This window comes from Cervus elaphus, chromosome 11, assembly GCF_910594005.1.
Source record: "Cervus elaphus chromosome 11, mCerEla1.1, whole genome shotgun sequence".
NCBI lineage: Eukaryota > Metazoa > Chordata > Mammalia > Artiodactyla > Cervidae > Cervus > Cervus elaphus.
In genome coordinates this window covers 70,884,121-70,903,580 of record NC_057825.1, presented here as the reverse complement: position 1 = coordinate 70,903,580, position 19,460 = coordinate 70,884,121, and the positions used below count along the sequence as shown (strand labels likewise).

General features: G+C 36.7%; 1 protein-coding gene across 16 annotated transcripts in view; it reads right to left on the bottom strand.

Annotated features, from left to right (window-relative positions):
- The window catches only part of NRXN1 (neurexin 1), a 1,160,507-nt gene that overhangs the window by 845,393 nt on the left and 295,654 nt on the right, over positions 1-19,460 (bottom strand). The gene's annotated exons all lie outside the window — the stretch shown is intronic.

Sequence of the window (19,460 nt, the reverse complement as noted above, 5' to 3'; positions counted from 1 at the left end):
TCATCTTGCAACCACTCTCTGAGACAGATGAGGCCTCCAACACATTATTTTTCCATAGATTTACATAGTATTAACAGAAACACAGGCCACTATTTAAAGATGACATTGAAGAAAAGTTTGTTCATGTTATATAACATAACTCTCCAAGAAGATGATCTTGCCAGTGATCTCTTGAAACAAGTTCCTTTTTCTCAACTGAGATAAGTGGTTTTTATGTATTATTTTGGGAAGATCCTTATGAACTAATTTTTTTTTTTTAATTCCCTATTGTCAGCCTGACTGGAATGGTGATGTGACATTAATACTGTCAGTTTCACAATAAAATATCATGCCTCTAGAGACTATTTATTATAGGATAAAAAAGAATCTCGTAGCTCAGTGGGTAAAGAATCTGCCTGAAAGGCAGGAGACCTGGGTTTGATTCCTGAGTTGGGAAGATCCCCTGGAGAAAGAAATAGCAACCTATTTCAGTATTCTTGCCTCGAGAATCCCATCGACAGAGGAGCCTAAAAGGCTACAGTCCATGGGGTCACAAGAGTTAGACACAACTTAGTGACTAAACCACCAATAAAGAATCAAATGTAACCTCAACAAGATTTCTCACTGCGTGTGTCTCTGTTTGAAAGAAGTTCCCCTTCCACGACTAGTCAATCAGAAAGCCAAATATCTTTCCCATTTCTTTCATTACCTGCCTGTTGACCAGTATAAACTTCAAAAACAGAACAAAAGGAGATTCCTTGCATTGAGGATGGTATGTAACTCACTGTTGTGTAATGTGTTGGCCTATGATTATTTCTTTGTTTTTACTCTACTTTGACTTCAAAATCTTCCCTTATTTCTATTTATGTGATTGTATTCACTCTGAGATTTTCCACTTCCTCCTTGACTGTAACTCAGACAAACTACTCATTATGACCTCCTTCAGTCCTCCAATTCCTATTTCTGGCCTTGTTCCTCAATCTTTGCTATAGCTCTAACATTAGTTAATTTATACTTATAAAAACAGCTGTGAATTAAACTTCAGTAATTACTTTCACATCATACACATTTTCCTCCCATACAAAAACAAATATACATCAACTCAAATGAAAACGATAGGAAGCTGAAATGAAACACTGGGGTGAATTAAGAATTGGGGCAACTTTTTAAAAACTACTCAGAATTATTGAATTTGCTACAAAAATTGAACAGGACGTTTCCAAGTTAAAAACAAGTTATATTCTGATTATTCTTTCATAGATTAATTGCTTGGAATTTTGGAAGCACTGATATAAACTATTAAATTCAATGAAACAGTCTTGGTAAATACAGATTTTAAAATCAGAGTTAGAGCAGATGGTAGTTGAGGAGAGGAAGGAATGGTGAGGAAGGGAAAGGCTGAGCTACCTCACTGAGACCTTGGTGAAACCAAAACTGCTGATGACCTAGGGCGGTGGGCAGTGGGTCACAAAATGTGGCTCTGGGTTAACAGTGATCATGTGTATTAGCATCACTGTAGGTGTGTTAAGGGCTTCCCAGGTGACTCGATAGGTAACGAATCCACCTGCGATGCAGAAGACGCAGGAGATGCAGTCTGATCCTGGGTCAGGAAGATCCCCTGGAGAAGGCCACAGCAATCCACTCCAGCGTTCTTGCCTGGAGAATCCCAAGGACAGAGGAACCTGGGGGCTACAATCCATGGAGTTGCAAAGAGTCAGACATGACTAAAGTGAATGAGTATGCACACATGCAGTTGGGTTAAAACCGCACATTTCCTACCTCTGGTCTCTTGTATCCAGATCTCTGCGAGTGAAACCTGAGGATTCTCCATTACAGAGAAGCGCCCCAGGTGACTGCACAACTAAATTCGAGAATCTTTCTATAGCTACAAATGTATAGTAAATCAACATATGGCATTATAAAAACTAAACTGAATGATGCCAACCAAGGTCTTTACCATTTTATATTAAGACTCTTCCATCCAATTGTTTGACTTGTGGTACCTCGTTTTATTTTGGCTGCTGACCTGATGGGCCAAGTTCTTTATTTTTATGTCTGCTCTCTGTGCTGTTACTGTCAAAGAAAAGGCTAATTTGAATCATATTGGAAATGTCTGCCTCTATCTGGGTCATAAAAGTTAAGCATGACCTTTAAGTACTTCATATTTCCTGAAAAACATGTCAGTATTATGTACATATATATGTGGCCAATGGGTGTATATATCACCTTTTAGGCTGGATATACAATCACGTGTACTTTCTCCACCTGTAATGAAGTAGGAACGTGAATATTTGAAAGTACAATTCATTTCTGTATTCCTAAATAAATATGCAAATAGACATGAAAAAATGGAATGTTTTTCTTCCTAGAATGAAAAGAAAAAAATAAGGAATGCGAAAAGAGAATAGTCACCTGCAGGAAAGGAAAGGAAAGAAATAGCTGGGAATGTGCTGTTCCTGATTCACTGCTCTCAGCCAGTAATCGAGCATCGTAATTACTATCAGAGTAGAGACAAGGCCTGAAGTCAGCGATCAGCTACAAAGAGGAGCAGCAGTGAGGAACATTACCAGGGTCTCAGAAATAAGGGAGCAAAGCAGCATGATCTGTACTTTCACTGAGTGAGGTCTAGAATGTGATGTCCCCATTTTAAAGTTTTACACCTGTTTAGGATTGTAGATAAACATGTATTAAATAAAAATAACTGTATATATGTTTTATTGAGGAAGAGCTGGTTAGTCAAACCTCTTAGATTTAAGACAGATTAGAGTTCAACTAATTTGATTTTGATTTTTTTTTAAACCTGCCTCTCAAGAAAGTAAAGAGTCAAGTAAGGATTACCTGCATAGGTGTGATACATAGTTTTGTTCCTTATTACTGTCTACCACTTCCATGTACTATAACTTTTTCATGCCTGCCTTTTATATCTACAGAATACATCTCTCGAAGGACCCCTGATATTCCTAAATTAAACTCACAAAATAGAAGCACAAAGCTGAGCATAGGAACAGAAAGTTTGATCTCAGTAGATTTTCTTCTAGTACACAGGATCCTGTTTTCTGATTCACAATCAAAGATTTATGTACTATTACATCAAGTACCTCAGACTCCAGCGGGGCCACTATGCTCAAAACCAGACACTAATTTTCTATTCATAACTCAATATAGCAGGCTACCCCAGGAATAGAATTACTAATATAACTGGTCTGTCATTCACTGAGTGAAATATTGAGTGAGGGAAAAGCTTATGTTAATTATACTATAAATAAATATTTAACATTCTAGTGTTTTAAATGATACAATGGGGGAACATTTGTGTAGAATGAAACCTGATTTTACTGTTGATTAAATCAAAACTTTGTAATGTTGCCAGGCAATGAACTAGTACACTTATAGAAAAATCAAATTCGATTGGACAGATTAATTGGTGAAAACCAAAACAAAGTAAAATTTCAGAAATAATTTATTTTTATTGCCCAAATCACAGACTGAGCCAAAATTCTGCTTAAATGATTTGCTTGTTCTATACTATAACAAATGAAAAAAAAAACAAAACCCAAAAAAATTTCCTGATGATTGCTTCATTTGAGATGGGAAATGAACATTAAGTGATTAACGGTCAATCCAATAGTGATAATTAAATAAGTTAGCTATCTCTACAGACTATACTGTTTCTTGTTTTATTTCTTTCAGGAGACAATATAATTGCACTTAATAGAGGAAAAGTAAATATGGTAATGATTTATTATTTTTATGAGACTATTTACAATTTTTATCAGACTATTAGAATCAACTGTTGGATGAAGATACCAAGGTGAATTTTAAATTTGTTTTAGAGAAGATTAACATTGATCATAGAGTTGTGATAGTAACCCTTAAAATAGGTTAAAGGAAATTAATTTTTAGCAGATTTAGTCAATGGTTTACAAAATATGTCAATGAATGGAAATTGTTTTGAACTAGCAAAACTGCTGTTTTCATTCTTTTTTTAAGCTAATGGTATAACATATTTTAAAAATGCTTTAACTACCTAAGAACTCTTTTTTTTCAAATGTTTGTAGTGCTGAGATGTTTACGTACCATAGCTCTTCATGTGTTTTAACTACTAAAAGTTATACTTAAATTACCTCATGTCAGTGGTTGTACATTAAAAACAATTTTATCCCCTGCCAGAGGACACTTGGCAATGTCCAGAGACATGTTTTGGCTGTCACAAGGAAGGGGGCGCTACTGGTATATAGGGGACACTTGTAAACACCCTACAATATACAGAGGCCCCCAGGACAAAGTGTTAACTGGCCCAAAATGTCAATCATGCCAAGCTTCAAAAACCTTCCCCTAAACTTTTCACCTTGACCCTAATCTTCCATGAATTCTCAGCTCAAAAAGAAGCACTTTTCTGTGGAAAACAGAATGTTGCATCCTTGTACTGACTGCCTCTCTTCCTTAGTGCCATTTGATGGGTAAAGCATTTACACTAGTAAATGTGAATTCAGAATAAAACAAGGGCAAGTTATCATTTTAAGATAAAATGACTAAGATGAAACTTCAATAGCCCTAAGTGTTTTATTGCTTTCTTTACTTTCTCTGACAATAAACATCATATTTATGCTTACTTTCTGTTTTGCTAGGTGTGAAGATAGAATTCTAATGAGCCATCAAATATCATAAAAAAGGAGTGCGAACAAGCAACTGGCTCAAAGGTCCAGTGCCTGCTCATATAAGGTCCCCAGTTCACTCTGGCAGTCTCTATAAAACAAATGAGCTGTAGAGAAATGTTTTTGCTGGCAGTATACCTATAACGTAAAATATTTTTTCACCAGGAGAAAAATAAATCATACACACACACACAAGAGCAAAACTATTCTGTTGGCTAAAAGGGCAAAACAGACACATTTCAAAGTATGCAAGTAATATATTTCACTGCTAAATTATTTCAAGCAAATAAACCCTGACAACAGAAAGTGAAATATACAAGACTTCAACACTTCCAAATGGCAATGAATGATAACTAGTTGAAAAACCAGCCTCTCAATATACATCAAGACAAGTTACTTGGCCACAACCTATCTATGTACATACTTTCCTTTAAAAAAAACAAAAAAAACCACTTCAAACCGAAGGGTGTGTTGGAAGATATTCTACTTTTTAAACTATCTTCATTTGGCCTTTGGAGTGAAATGCTGCTAGTCTATTATTAAATTTTTAAAAGCTTAAAGGAAAAGGCAGAATTTAAACTCTTAAGAATTTAAAGTCTTTGCTTTTCATCACCAGCCTTAAATACAAATACACCAGGAGAAAGATGCCAAGACATACTTGCCATCCTGGATACATTTGAAAAAAAAAACATTTAGGGAAAGTTTTACCAAACCATCATTTACAGATTTTATATTTTATATTTAATTATATTTCAAACATTTTTTTACAAGTCACTTCATCATTAACAAATATGGACACAAAATAGCAACAGAAAATATAAATTTGAAATTTTATAAAATTTACCAAGAATATAAGGAAAAGGGTAAATTAAGAATAATGAGATAGAAACAAGAGTGAAATAAACACAACATACAGTCCCAGGGACTTTAGAAATGACCCATATAATTGATTTCTGTTCATTTAGTAATATTTTTAAAAGTTGCTGAAGTATTCACACATGCAACAGAGAAAGACTAAGATGCTATTTTTTGGATTCCGAAAGGCCATAAGATTCAATTAGACTAACATTCTATGTACCCTAACTCTTTTAAGAGCCACTAGAAATTTGGGCAATATCTGAATAAATTTCAATAAGTGAGTTAAAAATATGAACTTAGCATATCACATAATCAGCTAAAATATCACAGTCTCTAAATTTAGTAAGACTCTAGCCTTTGTCTTTACATTGCCTTACTGAAAAAAATAACCCAGTCCTGTTAATAACCCAATAATTCCCTTTATCTCTTCTATGCCATGCTCCTCGGTGTATATATGCAAGTGACTCACACATACATTACACCAGCACAGATCTACTTTCTCAGGTTCAGATCCATTCATTCAACTGCCTGCTGGGCACTTATAAGACCACAAGGTACCTCAACTCTTATTCTCGGTATCTCTCTCTACTTCATTCTGTGTATCTGAATACACTGACAGCTTTCTATCTTCACCACCTCCATGCAAGTTCAAGACATTATAATGGGAACTACTGCAACACCTATCTCACAGGCTGTCACATAACCATTCCCAACTCCCTCTAACCTGTGAAAACAAACCTGATCATAAAACTTTAGTGTCTCTTTAACAGAGTCTCTTTGTTATTTGAGAATAAAAACAAAACCCTTGAAATGACCTAGGACCTGGTGCACTGGGAAGACCCAGAGGGATCGGGTAGAGAGGGAGGTGGGAGGGGGGATTGGGATGGGGAATACATGTAAATCCATGGCTAATTCATGTCAATGTATGACAAAAACCACTACAATATTGTAAAGTAATTAGCCTCCAACTAATAAAAATAAAAGAAAAAAAAAAAAGAAATGACCTAGGAGACTTGGCTTATTCTGGAAACAAAATTATGTCTTATTTCAAACCCCTCTCTCCCTGCTCCCAGCACTGTTGCAGCTATGATGGTCTTTCACTTGCATTTTCTCTCCTCTGTTCACCACAGGACCTTTGAACATGAAACTTGCCTCTACATGGAACATCTTCTGTTCTCTCTCCATCTAGTTCACAATATTCATCTTTCTAATTCAGTCACAAATTCCATTTCTCTGGAAACTTTTTTCTCAGAGCCTTTGACTAGGCCAAATCTGACCAGGAGAGACTCCTAGAACTGTTTCTCTCCATCCTAACTGCCTGATGTGGTTGCACTTTTAGATTTGTTTGTGGAATTACCTAGAGAGTGTCTTATCCCTATAAGAATGCCAAAGAGGGCAGGAATATCAAAGAGGCTTTGCTCACTTCTAGACCCCAGGTCTTACAGTATTGCTTGACACCAATGTATGCCCAGGAAATGTTTATCAAATGACTAGATGGACACTGCAGTGACATCTTAAATTAAGAATGATAAAAATTATTAACTGTTTGAGATGTTGGTCCTAATTTCTGAAGCAGTGATACATTGTGGAGAAGGACATGTTATTCTGACAATGGTATTAAAGGCCAGTGCTTGAAAAGAAAACCATAATCACTTGAGAACAGCAACAAATTTTCATGGAACTCTTAGCCATACTATATAGAAATGTTATTTTACTTATCTCAATTCTTCTGTGAGACAGATGATATTGTCACCATTTTAAATACGAGAAAATTTTAAAAGGTTAAATGACTTGCCTAGGGTTTTATAAAATGCAAATAGTAGAGCTGGGATTTGAAACCAGACTGCATTAATTCTAAAGTCCAAGACTTTAAATCCTCTTCGTATATAATCTTAGTAACACTTAACTCAGGTTACTGTTTATGAAAGAAGATCACGTACACTTTTTTTGATGTTAATAATTCTCAACCATTTTATCGGCATAGTTTTGGAGAACTGAGCTCTACAGAAGAGCCTAGTTCTATCTTCCATGTAAATATACAAGGGTAATACTTTCCAATTGCTTTTGGTCACATTATTTGACCATAAGATGTAGTTACTAAATGAAAGTCAGTTCTAAAATGGACAGGAGTTTTGATTAGCCTAGACACACTTGATAATTCTTTTTTAATGCCTGTGATTGGTTTAGGAAAGAGTCAATGAGACTGGAGGAAACATGCTGAGGAACCTGTGGGAAAGGGATGCAGATGCATGCACGCGCGCGCACACACACACACACACACACACACACACACACACACAGTCTTAGCCTATTTGAGGATGCAGTTATATGAAGATATATGAAGCATATATGAAGGAATGCAAAGCTATTGCACTTATCCTGTAATCACAACTAGACAAACTTAAGGAAAAAAGCCAATGAATATGCTGAAGATAGCAGAGAGATGATGGCCAGGTACAAGAAAATCTGGAGATGTCCAACTACCTGACTTCTGGATTTCTGATTCTGTGACATAATAAACTTGTAATTGTTTTCCTTGAAGATACAGATTGAAACTAAGTCTTAATGTCTTCCTGTCAATCTTATTTTACAAGACTCTAGTAAAGGGCAGTATGTTTCAGAGTACACAGTAAGCATTTAGGAAATTGTCCTGGAGTATCTAAATGGAAAAAAACTGGATATTTTTAAAGGCCACCCAGTATGATGAAGCCAAACCATTAGTAAATCAATACACCTCCAAAGAAAATATATATGCAGAATTAAGATTGCTGGGAGAAATATCAATAACCTCAGATCTACAGATGACATCACGCTAATATCAGAAAGCAAATAGGAACTAAAGAGCCTCTTGATAGAAGGTCAAAGAGGAGAGTGAAAAAGCTGATTTAAAACTCAACAGTCAAAAAACTAAGATCATGCCATCTGGTCCCACCACTTCAGGGCAAATAGATGGGGAAATAATGACAGATTTTATTTTCTTGGGCCCCAAAATCACTGTGGACAGTGACTGCAGCCATGAAATTAAAAGATGCTTGCTCCTTGGAAGAAAAGCTATGACAAACCTAGACAGTGTATTAAAAAGCAGAGACATCATTTTGCCAAGAAAGATCTATCTAGCCAAAGCTATGGTTTTTCCAGTAGTCATAAATGAATGTGAGAGTTGGATCATAAAGAAGGCTAAGTGTTGAAGAACTGATGCTTTTGAACTCTGGTGTTGGAGAAGACTCTTGAGAGTCCCCTGGACTGCAATGAGATAAAGCAGTCAATCCTAAAGGAAATCAACCCTGAATACTCATTGGAAAGACTGATGCTGAACCTGAAGCTCCAATACTTTGGCCACCTGATGTGATGGACTGACTCACTGGAAAAGACCCTGATGCTGGCAAGGATTGAGGACAGAAGGAGAAGGGGATGACAGAGGATGAGATGGTTGGATGGCATCATCAACTCAATGAACATGAGTTTGAGCAATCTCCAGGAGGTAGTGAAGGACAGGGAAGCCTGGTATGCTGCAGTCCAAGGGGTCTCAAAGAATCAGATACAACTGAGAGACTAAACAACAACAACCTAAATGGGAACAAACTGAACATTTTTTAAGGCCATCCAGTATGATGAAGCCAAACCAATACTGAATTAATACATCACCAAAGTATATATGCAGACTATCAAACTAATAATAATGACTGGTATTCCTTTTGTTTGTGTGAATGCTTATATCTGTTTATGTTTATATAAGACAGCCAGTAAGACTGTTCATAGTGAATTTTTAAATAAGTTTTTCCCCAGCATTCGTTTCCCAGCAGAACTGAAATAGGTTATAAATTCCCTCACTTTTTATGCATACTTCAATATTCAGTGTAGGAGGCTCAGAAGAGTGAGAGAGAAAGAAAAGGAGGAAAGATGGAATAAAAGTTCATTTTGGAATCAGAAACTGATTAGTAAGGAGAGTAATTTTAAAAAATTCACTTTTGAAGAAACTGTCATAATTGATAACTTCCCACAGCTTGGTGTCAAGAACCTTATTTTTAGTTGAACTAGTAACACAGGAAACAATTAGACATCATCACCAACGTTTTCATGCATTAATGCCAGCACAAATTAACTCCTACCACTAAAAATACTCCTTTTCTTGGTCACAGTCTGTGAAGAGTATGACTTACTGCACTTAGGGCATAATTATGTCTCCTTGCCTACATAAAACTGACACACAAAAATCAATATTAATTTAAGAAAAGATCAAAACTGTCTTCATTTTCTTATTTAGCTGTCTCTCCAAAATGAGGTTATCATTTATGACAGAGATACATCAGAGTTTGGACTTAACTGATTCTGGCTGCCAAATAATAAATGTTCATTTTCTAATTGTGTCTAAGTACCTGTTTCCCTAAGAACTGTTATTTATAGTGCCACCTAGAAAAAGGATCCCATAAAGTTTGTATTTATCTAAGACAGTGCCATATTTATTTTTTTTCCTCTTCAACACACCTCCATTCTCCTCCCTACTTCTCCCCCCAAACATATTTTTCTAATATGAGAAAAATAAATGTCTCAGAAGCCTGTAATCATTGTGCCCTATAGAGATATAATGAATGCATTTTACATCTTCTATCTTAAACATTTACACATGTTTAATTTCATTATGTTAGATTTATTTTAATGTAAAAGTAACGACACGCTATGTTCACCCGGTGGCTTTGCAAATGTGGGCCTGAATTTGTGAAGTCTCAGGATATCTCTGTTTCTTGCTAGTTTATCTCCCTTTTCTCCATGCCTCAGGGCACTCTCCATGAAAAAAGTGGTAACAATCCCAGCAAAGGTTACCATCGCTGAGATTATTTACTCTGGAAACCACACCTAATCATGTCAAACACACTGACCATCAGGAACAGGAAAAGCAAGGTTGGAGTCTCCTCTGTCCTTTCCTGCTTCTGGCCCCTGTTATGCCTTGAAGCCATTTCTTAGACCTGGGACCCTAAGTGATGTGAAATATTTTAGTAACATCAAAATTCATTCAACTGACCTCAGGTTTTACCATGCTGGTGTTTGCATGCAAGTAAGTATCATCAACAACTATATACCACCCACAAACAAAAAGTCAAAAAAAAAAAAGAGAGAGAGAGAGAAGAAATGTAAGTGTTCTATAAATATAGATTGATTGTCTTTTAGATAATTTTATCACTTCTTGTTGTTCAGTCACCCAGTCGTGTCCTACTCTTTGTGACCCCATAGACTGCAGCACATCAGGCTTCCCTGTCCTTCACTATCTCCCAGAACTTGCTCAAACTCGTGTCCATTGAGTCGGTGATGCCATACAACCATCTCATCCTCTATCATTCCCTTCTCCTCCTGCATTTAATCCTTCCCAGCATCAGGGTCTTTTCCAGTGAGTCAGTCCTTCACATCAGGAGGCCAAAGTACTGGAGCTTAAGGTTCAGCATCAGTCTTTCCAATGAATGAATAATCGGGGTTGATTTTCTTTAGGATTGATTGGTTTGATCTCTTTGTAATCCAAGGGACTCTCAAGAGTCTTCTCCAACACCACAGTTCAAAAGCATCAATTCTTTGGTACTCAGCCTTCATTATGGGCTAACTCTCACATTCATTCATGACTACTAGAAAAACCACAGCTTTGACTAGACGGACCTTTCTTGGCAAAATGATGTCTCTGCTTTTTTATATGCTGTCTAGGTTTGTCATAGCTTTTCTTCCAAGGAGCAAGCATCTTTTAATTTCATGGCTACAGTCACCATCCCAGTGGTACTGGAGCCCAAGAAAATAAAGTCATTGTTTCCCCATCTATATGCCATGAAGTGATGGGACCAGATGCCATGATTCATTTTCTAAAATTTGAGTTTTAAGCCAGCTTTTTCATTCTCCTTTTTCACCTTCATCAAGTGGCTCTTAAGTTACTCTTTGCTTTCTGACACTAGAGTAGTGTCATCTGCACATCTGGGGTTATTGATATTTCTCTCAGCAATCTTGATTCCAGCTTGTGATTCATCCAGCCTGGCATTTCACATGATGTACTCTGCATAGAAATTAAATAAACAGGGTGACCATATATAGCCTTGATGCATTCCTTTACCAATTTTGAACCAGTCAAATGTTCCAGTTTTGGTTTTAACTGTTGCTTCTTTCCCTGCATACAGGTTTTGCAAGAGGCAGGTAAGGTGGTCTGATATTCCCATCACTTTAAGAATTTTCCAGGTTGTTGTGATTCACACAAAGAGTTTCACGTAGTCAGTGAAGCAGAAGTAGATTTTTTTCCCCCCCTGGAATCCTCTTGTTTTTTATATGACCCAACAGATGTTGGCAATTTGATCTCTGGTCCCTCTGCCTTTTCTAAATCCAGCTTGCACACCTGAAAGTTCTCAGTTCACGAACTGTTGAAGCCTAGCTAGGAAGATGTATGCTCAAAGTACAGCAAAGTGAAATCTAGTTAACAACCTCTTTTTGCTAAATATTCCAGAAGGAAAGAAATTCATATTTGACATTTAAAATATGTGTGTGTATCTTATGTAATATATTTTGGTCTTCATGTTGTTACTCACAAATAGAATACATGGGCTCTGCAATCTGAGTAGTTTGGTTTCGGTTAGAAACCTAAGTCTATGTAATCATCGGCAAATTATTTAATCTCCCATTCTCAATGTTCTAACTTCTAAAAGGGCATAATATTAGTCCTTATCTACTAGGTCCCTTGAGAAGATTGATTAAGAGCTTAATAAATGGCAATTGCTACTCTTAGTAAGTGATAATATTGGCAGAGTCCTAAACTCACAGCCATGTAGAAAACAAATTTCAGAAAATATTCTCCAAAACATTACTTATTTCCACCTTTTTACTCAAGGTGAGGAAATTTAAGTTTCTGAGGTCAGCAGACAGACCCAGGGCCCTCCAATTAATGGCTGGCATAAACTGGACAACTAGAGATTTCTTGTTCAGGGTCACTAGAATTTGTGGTAGCACATTTCAAAATGTAGCAGGAGGAAAGAAATGAGGAACGGAGGTGATTTCCAAAGTAATATTGACTTTCCCCTTATAGAAAGAGATGGTTTAGACAATCAGCAGTTAATTATCCTTGGAAAAGGTGTGTTTTGTCTTCTATGACAGAACTTTTTTGTTTGTTTTTATTTTTGCATTAGTGAGGTGATTAGCTATTTGAACTTGAGTTTAAGTCAGTCTCTACCTCATGCTTTTGTTGCTCTTTATACAGTTTAAATATAAATGTCCTGGTTTCCTTTCAGGAATTTAGCGAGTTTTGTGCTTGAGTTCACTGAAATTAAAAACAAAAACAAAAAAACATGCATACTCTATTTACAGAATTAATAAGGACTTGCTAATGGAGGAGGGAAACTAAATCTAGAAAACTGGTCACCTGTTTTTGTCAGAAAATATTTCAAATGAGATAATTTCTTAGCTGTTTATGTTAGCTGAGAAATGGGAAAGAAAAGTTGGGGGAATGTTTGAAGAAAGAGGGGAGCATTTTAATGATTAGAATTTAATGAGCATTAATTAAATACACAGCAGACTTAATGCTAAGCACTTTTCATATCAATTACTTTTTCCAGAAATTCAATGAAAAGGGGAAACTGCAGATGAAAGAAAAAAGCATATCAGTTAATTCAACAAGTAATGAAGATATTAAAAAAAAAAAAGAAATTGAACTCTGTCTGATTCAACTGTCACATGACTTTTAAAATGCTCGAGTCCCATCATTTGCATTGTTTCTCTATTGTTTAAGAAAACTCTAAAATTCCTTTTGGAGTTAAATAAGAATCTACCTTGGATGAGAATGAGAAATAACTACTTTAAACTGAATGTTATTCAATAACAAATAGTTTAATGGCAAATTTTCAGAGAATTACACCTTTGTGAGAGAATGTGGATACATGGAAACAATTTTCTCCCTAACAGAATCACCATATACTCACTAGTCTTTGACCTAATTTTAGCTCAATATTGTCCTGAAATCAGAGTCAATGCAAAACTGGAATCTTTATAAATCCACAGCTGTGAGGGGCTGGAATTCTCACTCACACTGAGCCTTTTCTTCCACATGTTATTTCAGTTTACACACCTTTTGAGAACGCTTATGTACCAGTCAAGACCTAAGCTACACAATTTAAAAAAGTAGTACTTAAGAAGTGTGTCTTTAAAGTCAGAAGACTATGTAATAGCAATAAATTTTTTTAATGAAAAGAGAAAAATATAAATGCTATGAAAGTTAATTTCTAGTATTTTGATTACAACACAATAACATCTTAATAATGAATCAGAGGAATAATATTTGTAAAAACAGGAAATCTCCAATCTGGAAGGAAAACAATATAGACAGCATGTAATTGTATAAGGGGCCTTGGAGATCTTTCTCAAAGGTGATCATTTCCCCAAATAGGACAAAATGGTAAGCTATATTATGGAATGTTTTATATAATAATAATAATAACAATCATAATAATACTAGAAGACATCATTAATGATCACTGGCCTTATTTCTTGAGAATCTATTAAAGCTAAAGCACTATGCTCAGCACTTTCTATACATTTCTAGTGACCTTTGTAAACATGCTTCCCCATTTAATAGATGAACAAATTGAGGTCCAGATTAGTTAAATGATTTCTCTAGAGCAAAATCTAGGTAGAGAGGTTTTACCTCTTTAATTGTCTTGCGTGGAGTTTTAGATTATGAATACATATTCATAATGACGTAATTATAGTTATGAAACTGAAAAAATGGTGTTTTCTTACAAAATAAATACATACTTAGCATAGAAAGTTAAAGGCAAAAAAAAAAAAAAGAAAGTTAAAGGCAACATGAAGTAGTACAGGAAAAGATTAACTTGCTATCAAAATTACTGCAATAAAAACATTACAAAGGAGTTTTTCTCAAATTAAAAGGTTTTAACTAAATCATAATTTTCTGACTGAATCATCTGGCATTTCTCTCTTCACTGCTTTGTGTTTCACATTCTGTCATCTCAATGAAAGGCAACTACGAGCAAGCATTCCTCAATTGAATATGTGGCTAGAAGGCATCATTTTTAATTAGACAGGCTTCAGAATCCAACTAGCATGATGGCATCCTGGCTGCATCACTTGCTAATTCTTCAACTTTGGGCAAGATACTTAATCCCTCTAAACCATGGTTACTCATCCACAAAATGACGTTGATAATGGCCTCTACATGAAATTGTTATTGGTAGGATTCAGTGAGATAATGCAAGTGAAGGGCCAGCACAGTATGTGGTCTGTGGTTAGCCCTCAGTCAATGACAGGTATTTTTACATTTATGGATGCCCCTCTGGGAGCTGAAAGGAACTGCCTCAACTTTCTCCTCTACAGAAGCCATTCCTATCGAATGCCTTCCATTCCTTTCATTTCTTCTTCTTCACTTTTTCTTTCCATTAAGGAATTCAAATCTAACTTAAACAAGGCCTTACTCTTTCTGTCTTGGCATAGCCTGTCATTCTTTACTCACCCAGGGGTTAACAGATGGTGGTGGGAGATACGGTGATAACTAAGACGCACATGGGCAAGATTATAGGATCCTCTCCTCTCACTATCATTGGAGCCCTCTAGTTCAGCTTCCTCCTGCTCAGATCACAAGAGTTGCCAACAGCAACTGGACCCTAACTGAGTCCCATTCAATTTCTGACTACATCATGTTATCTTGGCATCCAAAGTTATAACTGGACTTTGCTAGTCTGACAAAGTTTTAACAATGGTGGTTGCACAATACTACCTGCCTCAGGGACGTTAAGGGTTAAAGAGACTTCTGGGAACTCATTATATCAATGAAGCAGTGATGTCTGAGTTTCAAGCAACTAGTTCACAAAGGCATTTTTTAAACAGTCCACTCAGAGACTGGGGGCTGGCTTTCCTTTTTGTTGTTGACTGAGGCCTCCATGGCCAGTAGAGCATTGCTGTGCATCATCTCCCTTAGCAGAGGCTCTTAAAGCTCAGTTCTAAAATAACTGCGTTTCAAGGGCAGGACCATATTCTCCTTCACTCCTACAGTATCTGTGGAGAGTGTCTAGAAGTGAGAAAGACCATTTCAAGAGCTGATCAATACCCTGTTGGGGAAGATAGATGAAGGCAGCGGGTTGAAAGCAGAGTTTAAAAAAAAAAAAAAGCAGGTACGGGGAACAGCTGAACACTCCAGTTAGCATCCTTAACCCATTCAGGGTAGCTGGAATCTGCTCACACTTCTGTTTAAGGCAGAGAGTAAATTCCAGGAAGTGTGTTCAAGTATACAAATGAACCCCACTCACAGACTACTCTCACATGCTCTGTGTTCAGAGGAGATTGAGACAGCACAAGAAGTATGCAATAGATCATTTAGGTTTTACAGGGATCAGAAAAAGATGACCACAGCTCACAAGTGGCTTTGTATACAGGCCCTTGGTCTCTAGCTTTGTCTTCTGAATAATTTCTTTCCTGGAATTTAGAGTTTACTTGGTATATTTTTGATTGTTGGGACAGGAGTGGGGAGGATCAGGCAAATGGGAGAACAGGAAGGGAGCCAAGAACATTCACATTTGGGAAAGATGTTCCCCCAATTCCTATAGATCTCTTTGCGAATGTACGAAGGAAACAAGATGTCTCCCTTTTTATTTTCTCTTGTTCTGGGGCACATCATAGATAATCAACTATATCTGCTGGATTTTTGAAGGTTCCACCTCCTTCCCTGGTCCTCTTTCAAGTCCATTTCATCTCACCCCAAGCCAGTCTAAATGGTGATATTCCAAGTATGATTCTGATTTCAAAGCCAGAGCTAATACATTTAGTCTTTTCTTTCTAACGGACTTCAATAACTCTTCTTGAGGCATGTCAAGATTCAATTTTCTTTGGTAATTTTCTATACTTTATTATTCATGAATGAGCTTTTCCACACAGGTAATAATAATAATAAAATAACAGTAATAATACCAATGGGGCTTCTCTGGAGGCTTGGTGGTAAAGAATCTGTCTGCCAAAGCAGGAGACAAGGGTTTGATCTCTGTGTCAGGGAGTTCCCCTGGAGAAGGAAATGGCAACCCATTCCAGTATTCTGGCCTGGGAAACACCATGGACAAAGGAGCCTAGTGAGCTACAGCCCATGGGTTCACAAAAAAGTCAGAAATGATTTAGCGACTAGACAACACCACCACCACCACCAATCCTTTCATGAACTAGCCTTCTAATTCTTTTATACACATTACTTCATGTAATCCTATGAACAGCTCTATCAGGCAGACAAATTACTACACTGTTTTACAGAAGAGAAAACTGAAGCACCCTCGGCTCACAGCTAAGGCTGTGAGCCCAGAGTCTGTTTCCTACACATCACTAGCTGGGTCCGGGCTGCTGCTGGGCACCACTGCCTCTGCAATGGCCACAAACAGCCTTTTATTTTTAACTGTACCTATTATGCACCATTCATGATATTAAAGATTTCACAAGTATTGTTCCACTTAATTTCAAAAACAATATCATCAGCGAGGCTCTGCCCTTACTAAAAGAAGAGAAACAGAGATTTGGCAGGGGTTGGAAGTCAGAGGTCACACAAGCAATAAGTTATACAAATCAAGACTAGCATCCATGTTTCTCTAACTCCAAAGGCTATAATTTCAATCATCACCCCATCCTGGCCTACCCAACTATTCCTGGACATACAATAGGCCTCCTTTGGCACATGGGGCAGCAGCAGTGAGGTTAAAAACTAGTGTGATTATGCATTATTTTATTGCTACTATCTCTATGAATAAAATGTCTATTTGATTTTCATTTAACCTCAAAAGAATCTGATTACTGAACAACCATTGAAGAATTATTGGCAATTATGTTCTGTAATTATGGCTCCTGTTAATGACATTAGTGTGCAGCCTTTCATATTTAGTCCTATTAATTAATCCCCATAAGCCCAGAAAGTGATAATCAATACAACAAAGGCACCACGGTAAATTATAAATAATCCCCAAATCCCTCAAATAGTTTTCAAGCCTCCTTCGGTTTCCTTGGTTTGGACACACTTAGTTTGGAAGCTGGAGGAGTCTGCAGTAACGGATCGCTCCTCGTGCAGCATCACCTGTTTCACTAGTGCACCTAATCAGGCAGATGTTTAAAATTGGAGTCCGGATGCCACTGACAAAGATACATTTCTGTAGCCTAATAAAAATAACTAGCTGATTGAGTCCAGAGACCCTCAAATCAGAGATACAGCTTTCAATTCTCTGAGCAATATATTCCTTCAGATAACACCTATTGTCAGGGAGTGTGTGGTTTCAGTTTTGCAGAAGCTGAACACAGCTAGTGTGTGAAATGCTGAAAGTTCAACAAAGGAAATTTCCTGATTGCTCAATCTCACAGATAGACAAGATAAACAGGCATACTGACAGTGATGCCAGGAATCGATGATTTATGAAAAACAGGTCTCTGAATCTAATGTTTTTTAAACTCTCCCAATCCATTCTTAGATTTTCTTCCACATACTTTATCAACCACCTACGTTGATACACATTAGATTTCTAAAATGGCTATATTTATATATTTTATCTGAGATAGCTACTGCTATAGTTGTTCAAAGATGCTACAAGCGGCCTCAGAAGTAGTCCATTTCAAAAAGATGTAGCATGACAATCCACTCTGCATCATGGATGGAACTAAACTAGTTGGTTTCTGAGGCCCTGATCTATGTTAGTCTAAAAGTCAAAGACTCCTGTTCTTTGCCACAAAGGAAAGAGTCAGAACTTGATCCCTATTGGCATCCCATGTCCTTCCTTAGTTGCATTCTTGTTTTGGATGATTTCCCAGGAGATAGTGAATAACCCTCAGCAGCTGCCCAGTCTCAGAAACCATTTGGGGGGAGGAAACAGAAGCTCAGAATAAATATCTATCAAAGCATCATCGCATCAGATATAACAGAGAACATGGTCATCTTTAAAGGATTCAGAAAAGGGAATAATATGACAAATTTAGACTGAATATATATTGGGTCCTTCAGTAAATAATTGTTAATGGAGAAATCAATCTAACTGGCCATTTACAAGAATTAGTTTATAAATTTATGATATTCAAGATCTGGAAATAGCCTTAAAGGTCATCTGAAGCCATCTTTCCATTTACAAATAAGGGAGCTGAAAGTCAGAAAGACTAAGGAACTTGGCCAAGGTTACCCAGTACAACAATGGTTGAAGTAGGCATGGAAGAGGGACATCTTAACCACACCATCTGCTGCCACTCTCAAACTGAATGGTTGATTCAATTTTAAAAGTTGTAAAGCCGGAATGATACTAGGCACACTCTTAAGATTTATATTTTAAGATGAAAGACTTCATCTTAACATCACTGACAATCATTGCTAGCATGTCTCCTCCATCTTGTCAGTAAGCAGAATTCAGATGTGAGTAGATATTGGGAGTGTGACCTATACTGCCACATCTTGGGACAGGAGACCTTACCAGGTACTGTAGTTCATATTCTACTGTCAACAACTTTTATACAAATTCAAATAATAATGATGATGATGATGACAGATGACAATGACAGAAGTCTACAGTGTTTTAAGGCCAAATTTCTTATATAAACTTCAGGGCCCTTATCTGACCAGTCATCATTTTTTATTTATTTAATTTTTGGTGGTTTCCCTAGAGTTTTACTTTAGATTTAACTATATATTTTTTGTTTGTTTCAATTACTTACCATCAATTAAGAATTCTAAAATTTCACTTTAAATTGGAGTGCTCTTTTCTCATAAGTAGCCACTAAATGTTGAAACATAGGAAAAAAGGGAAAGAGAAGGCAAGGCAAGGCAAACCAAAATATTCCTTTCCTGCTTGGCTGAGCAGTGTTGGAGTTCCCAACTCTGCTTTCATGTTTCCTTATTCCAGCAAAACTATAAAAATTCCTATACAAGTGGCTCTTCTAACCACCACCAAAGTAACTACACAAGTGCTAATTAACTAGTCTAAGTGAATGTAGATTTCC